This window comes from Castor canadensis, chromosome 4 (genome assembly GCF_047511655.1).
Source record: "Castor canadensis chromosome 4, mCasCan1.hap1v2, whole genome shotgun sequence".
Taxonomy (NCBI): Eukaryota; Metazoa; Chordata; class Mammalia; order Rodentia; family Castoridae; genus Castor; species Castor canadensis.
The window spans coordinates 180,108,206-180,114,956 of record NC_133389.1 but is presented as its reverse complement, the minus strand read 5'-3'; the positions used below and the strand labels follow the sequence as shown (position 1 = coordinate 180,114,956).

Here is a 6,751-nt window from a genome sequence, read left to right as displayed (position 1 = left end):
GGCGTGCCCCTCTTTACCTGTGTTCCTCTCCCTCAGGCCTCACTGCTCCAGGTCCTGTTACCCGAAAGGCCTGATCTGCACAGAAGGGAACTCTCTCACACCTCCCATCTCCTTTACTGAGCTGTGCTTCTCCTCACAGACCCTCCCATGTCCTGGCAGATTCTATGTCCTCTAATCGCCCTTCTTCATCCAACCCCAGTTGAACGTCAGCTCCTCCAGGGCATGTGTCTTGCTCAGGCTTCTGTAATGAAATAGTAAAAATCAGGTAGCTGACTGACAACACAAACTCACGTCCCATGGTACTGGATGCTGGAAGTTTAAGATCAGGACACCAGCAGATTGTCTGGTGAGGGCTGCTTCCCAGGTCATCCATGGCTTCTCCTCGCTGGGTTCTTAAACAGTGGAAGGCTGAAGGAGCTCCCTGGAGCCTCTTTTATAAGCACACTAATCTGACTCATGAGCTCCCTGCCCTCATTACTTGATCACCTCCCAAAGGCCCAATCCTAATGCCATCACATTGGGGGGTAAGATTTCAACATGAATTTCTAGGGGAATGGGACCCAAACATTTAGGTCATAGCAACAGGTTTTGGTTTTTTTTTTTTCTCTACTAGTATATCATGAAGGCCTGAAAAGTAGAAGGTGTTCAAAAAATGTGCTGCTAGCAAAAAAATATGTATGAGCTAGATAACTTATTGGAACCTCATTTGTAATAACGGAAGACTAGGTACCACCAATTTCCATGAATAGGTGACTGGTTAAATAAAGTAATTTCCCGGAGTATTAAACTTGGGGAAAAAAGGTATCCATAGACTACAAATGGGTGATAAAATGAGATGAGAACATGGAGGAGGAAGCAGGATGCATCTAAGAAAGGGACGAGGAGTAGGTGTATGATAGAAGTATGCTGTTGAAAACCTGGAAAGTCCACCAAAGAAAGGGAAGGTCTAGGGTAGAGAGGAAAGAAGTAGGTAGGGAATCTGAAATTCTCTGAATGTGCCCTCTTTCCTAATTGGACTTTGGAGCCATGTAAATATGTTACATAATTTTAGAACAGAATCCCAATTAACACTATCCATAAAAATGAGAAACAAACTGTAACAGATTTCACAATGTCTGCATTTGGCATTTGGTGTCAGAATCACACAAAGAGGAACTATTTCAAGTGCTTTCAAAACAGGAATTTGATTTGCATCCCTAGTCAGACATCCTGGTGGTATATCAACAAAAACTGCTAACGATCGTACACACTGTCAGCATCTGGATTTTTGGTGGTAGTTTTGGCATCTCATTCTGAGGCTACTGTTTGTGGATTAGTTGTAAGCAAAGGAGAAATGATGCTGGTGGCACCAGGAACTTGGGTTCAGCCTGGGAGAAAGAAAACACATGTGAGATGAATGCATTTGAGTAGAAAGCCCATATTCTGCACCTGGATTGGAAGTTGGTGGTGTGAATCAAGATGAGTTTTATATGAATGAAAAATAAATTCTTAGCCTTATTAAAGGGCCCAGAAACAATGACCAAGCGAGTGTTCCTTAGCACCCTTGGAATTCCAGTTCTGGTCTATAAATACCATTTCCCATGGAAAGGAACCAAGGCCCTTTGGAAAGAGTTTGGTACAGACTCTGGGGCAAGGAAAGCACAGGATGCAACTAGAACTTGTAACATCAACAAAGGGACAATTTGGAGCCTATTGGGGCATGTCCAAAGGATGCAGAAGGACAGGCAAGGCTGAGCTCCCCGTGACGAAGGCGGATGTAGTTGTCCAGGGCTCTCATTTAGGGTCAGCTACTAAGGCTGTCAGGCAGAGAACCCCCTGGTTTCCTCTTGGATGACCCTGAGCCACACACTGACATTGACATACAGGGCAAGGCTTCATGGTAGCCAGGCAGGTGACCACGTAAGGCCTCCCTGGAGCATCCAGCGTGTGCAAATGCCAGGCACAGGGGTCAGAAATGGGCAATGGCCTTATCAGTCTCCTCTCTCCCTCCTCCCACGTAATCTGTTTTTTCCCTCAGCTCCCGACTGTGTTGTGAATTGTCTGCTTCGCCACTCCATTGGGGGTCTTAAAGGTGTTCATAACACCTGCTCCAAACCCCAAGCTTATTTCCTGGTCTCTTCTCCATCCCCAAAGCATTAAAGTGGCTTTAGGCCTTTCCATCTCCAGGAAGCATGACCCCCTTCTCAAGCTTAAGTCAAAACATGGATCCACCCTGGACTTTCCCTTCTGCTGCTCCCAACTCTCCCTGCCTCAAGGGCTGGGAGCTCTGCCTTTGAAGTAGGTCTCAACTTGCTCTGTCCCAGGTCACCAGGACTGCTCTCTGCAAGCTGCCCAAGTCTCCTTTGGACCATGGTGGCTTCACAACTTACCCCGACAGACCCACTCTCCATACAGCAGCCTAGTGACCTCGTACAATGACCCAGACCTTGTCATGCATACATGGTGGGTTCTCTCCATGAGTGATTGTGACAGGCCCTTCAGGGCTCCAAGAACACCCCATGAATGCAGAGTCACCTTTACCACTCTCTACTCTTGCCGGCCTCTTCATTTACCTGGAGGTCTTTGACCCTAGTCTTTCTGTACTTGGAATGCTCCCAAGGTATGCCACCCCAACAGACACCCTGCATTCCAATTCCCACTGATCCCTAAGGACCCACTCTAAATGTCAACTTCTCAGTGCTACCTCCTCTCTCTGTTGCACCTCAATATGTCAGGACTTTCCTCTATCCTTGGACACCACCCCAAGTCCCTATCTGACCCGGTTCTCACTTTCAACGGTCAACATACATTTATATACAAGTTTATTTCTTAATGCTTGTTGTCCCACAAGACTGTGGGTGGGGACGGGAGCCTGTCCGTTTTGTTGCCTTTGACTTTATCCTTCCACAGAGAACTTTAGTCAATATTTGTTGAGCGATTGAATGAATGACTTCTTGCCATGGCTGACATCATGCCAAGCCTTTTGTTCACCGCCTTTAAAAGCTTCCAGCTTCCGGTAAGATAAGGCTCTATCTTCCTTATTCCAAGCTGCTCCATTCTTGCCCTCAATCTATTGTCCCAGCTTCTTATCACCTACTTCCACCCCTCACCTATTGCCACTTCCACATCAGCCTCACCATAATTCTTGTGGCCTCTGCAGCAACCTGTTTCCCTTAGAAACCTCGATCACCTTTTGAAGCCCAACCCCAACCCACTTCTTTCAGTGATGTCTCCCCAGCTTCTCGAAATGAATAGCATTTGCTTATCACCTCTCAAGCTCATGTTTCCTTCTGCCTTCTGTAAATCAAGCACTTTCTTATCTTTCTTTTCTATGAGATGGAAAGAAAACAAATCTCTTAGCTGTTTCCATCATACTCTTAAGTTTGTAACTCATAGGAATTGCTCGGGATGCGTTGTCAAATTAGTGAAAGCATTAGTTAAAATATGCTAAGATTCTGCAGTTAAAGATTCTGACTTAGGAATCTTCCAAGTGTTTATGCTTCTCAGAAAACAGAGTTCACAAGATTCCCTTTCAGCCTTGCCGTGGACTGGTTCCCCCAGGGCTTTCTGTTAATCCTTTAGAACTGGAGACAGCTAAGGGGAAAAGCAGTTAAGCAGCATTCTGCCCCAGGCACAAAACGGCCTTTGTAAGCGGAAAGTGGCGACGTCAGGGAGAGAAGACAGACTGTTTTCATTTATTTTACATTATACTTTAAGACCTAAATACAAATATCCCAGCTATTCATCTCAGCATGATTTGGTTATAGAAACATAATTGGAATTGTTTGAGAGACACAGGCAGCTTCTATTTTGGTCCTGGCGCAGGAAATTCAGCCTTTGTCCATTTTTTTACAGTTTGATTTATGTGAGGTTAAAAATTCCTAACTCAGGAGCAAACCTCAAGCAAATATTGTTGTTTGCATGAGACCAATGCAAACACCTCTCCACTCAGGTTTCCTGTTCACAGGTTCAGAATTGAGGAGCTGAGGTGCTGCAAACCTAGTTGATTGACTGAAAACCCATCAGTCCTTGCATGTGGGGGCTAGCTGGGATTCAACCCAGGTGACAAAGACAAGGGACTGGGAGCCTTCCCCTTTTCAGGCATACTGTCTATGCTGGTGTCTTCTGCTCGTTATCATGTGTAACCCACCTGCGGTCCCATGACGTAGTCTGATTATCTTTACCTTCCAGAAGCAGGAGCACAGCAGGTCCAGGAGCCTGCCTGAGCCTGTCCTGTCTGTGAAGGGCCCGTCAGCCTGTTCTGACCACCAGGCTGTGTGCTGGGCTTCCTGCTGCAAACAGACAATGAAGATGTCCAAGTCTTACTGTTGGCTACCTGCTGTCAGATGTGGAGCTCTGGTTAGCATTCCAGGCCAACCCAGAGACTCCTGACTCCTGACAGAGATGGTGGACAGCTTCATTTTCTTCCTGGCAACAACAACAACAACAACACACACACACACACACACACACACGCTCACACACACCTGCTCCCTTGTTTGAGTGTGCTACAGTCTAAGGGAGAGCTATACATCTCACCATGGCCAGGGGACAGGCTAACCACGCCCCCCACCCCCTTGGCCTACAGACACTGTTACAGGTACTCCACTTTTCTTTCGCCCTCCCGGGACTCTTCCAGTCCCAGCCCCAGATGCCCCTGGTTGTCTGGAACAAGCATCAGAGACCAAAGGCTGCTAAATTCGGGCTGTCCCCAGAGTGTTACAGTGCCAGTGCTCCAGGATTCCTGCCTTGCCAGGATCCTGTGTGTGTGAGTTCTGGTTCCGGAGACTAAGACTGCCCTCACCTAGTAAAACTCTCCTAACTCAGGACCACAGAGGCCACGAGATACAGAGACTCTGGCCTGTGCCAAAAACAGCACGAATGCAAACGGACAGGGAAGGTGGGAAAGAGAAAGGGTAGGAAGACAGCCAGAAGGTCTCTTCTCAGTGTGGGCTTCACACTGGCATTGTCACTGCCTGGGGTGGACAGGCCCTCTCCATGGCCTCTTACACAGTTCCTTCTGTGCTGATGGGTCCAGATTACTATTGTGTCACCAGTTCTGAGCTCAGTGGATATTTGTTGAATGAATAAATAAGTTATAAAAATGGCTACAAAAGAGAAAACCCTAAATAATTTTTAACTTAAATTGTTAAATAGAGAATGATGATATATTGATCTAGGTCTGCAATAATTAAAAAAATTAAATTAGCAAAGATCAGAGCATAGGTGGGAGCATAAGAAAAGATAAAGTGTAAGGAATTTCAGGTCTTGTGTAAAAAGGGGCAAAGGTTGGCTTTGTTCCTGACTTAGGTAACTAGAGAAATAGGCATTTAAATAGATATTTAAAAATATTAAAGGTATTCATTGGTATATATATTTTAAATACCACAGTACATGAAACACAAAGTGCAGAAGGAAGCTGTGACAAGCATGAGATGTGAAGCACCACCAAGTGAGGGGACCACGGGGGTAGACATTTTGATTGTGATAATATGTGCTGAGGATTTAAATTCTACCACAACAAGGCAAAGTCTTGTGATAGGCAGCAAAAGTAGACATGAAGCTCACAGAGAGCTTTGCAGTTTAAGATAAAGGATGGGGAGAGACAGAGAAGCAAGCATGGCAGAAGGTAAGGATGGTGAGTTCAGTACCAACTCAGAGGGCCTTAAAATGGCAGTGAGAGTCATGTTGTACTATGAAAGGTAATAATTCATCATTGGCTTCCATGTGCTGATAAGTAGTGACAGTTATACTTTTATATTTTAAAGATAGAGAAAAATGACCAAAAATATAATCATTAGGGAGAATTTATCAAAATCACTAGTCGATGATACATGAAGAGGCAATGAGAAAGGAATAAAGTTATATTGATTGCATTAGTTACATGTAGTTATTGCAAAAAAATTGCCATCAACTTGATGGCTTAAAACCATTAAAACATATACCCTCATTATCATCACCACCACCATCACCTCCACAATCTACACCATTACCTCCACCATCATAAACATTATCACCACTACCATTGCCGCCACCACCACCACCACCGTCACCATTAGCATCCACGGGGCCATATGCATCTAAGGCTGGAAACTACATTTCCCAGAATCCCTTTCCTCATGTGAGTTTGGTTTCAAGGTTGCCCATGAGAAGAGCTTACATAAGACTTGGAAAGTGGAAATGATAGTTACCAATTCTGAGCTGAGGTCTTATGAAAAATCATGCATGTTCATTTGCTAACCTGTGCTTCTGTCATCACCAAGAGGAAAATATGCCCCAGCTGGCCCCTGGTCCCAGGAGGGTAAGAAACACATGAAGTAGGGCCACGAGAGCCTGAAGTAAGAGTTACCAGCAGCTGATTCCTAGGCTTGTGAGTAAGACAGAAATGCTACACTTACAGTATGCTGCTGAGATTTGCTGTTGTCTGGTAGGTGGCCCTTTTGTGGCAGAAGTTGGCCAGCACAGGCATCCAGGTTTCACCTTGCTTTTCTTCCCCATGTTTCCATTGCTCCCCCTGCTTTCTTCTCATACTTAAAAATAGTTCTTTTACTATATGTACAATTGCAGGGTGTCTCAAATACTTTTTGAAATAAGGTGAAGTATAGAAAAGGATACTAATGAAATATTTTGGAAAATGCTACTTTGTCCCTTTTTATTTCCATGAGTGGTTCAGATAATTTATTAAATGGCATTGTGTGACAGTTCTTAATATTAGTTTGGAATGCTGCCATTAAGGAGAAGTCTAGGATAAAGAAGTCAAGCTAGAATAATG

At 44.8% G+C, this 6,751-nt stretch overlaps 1 long non-coding RNA gene across 2 annotated transcripts; it reads right to left on the bottom strand.

The window, feature by feature from the left end:
- Positions 1 to 1,129: 1,129 nt before the first annotated feature.
- On the bottom strand, positions 1,130 to 6,498 carry LOC141422410 (uncharacterized). Of its 2 annotated transcripts, none has more exons than XR_012446953.1 (3): positions 6,378 to 6,498; positions 4,130 to 4,271; positions 1,130 to 1,367 (listed from the first exon to the last, which is right to left on the bottom strand). It is a non-coding gene; the product is annotated as an uncharacterized lncRNA (long non-coding RNA). The 2 variants fall into 2 exon arrangements; XR_012446952.1 differs by having other exon boundaries at positions 4,164 to 4,271.
- Between the last annotated feature and the right edge of the window lie 253 nt (positions 6,499 to 6,751).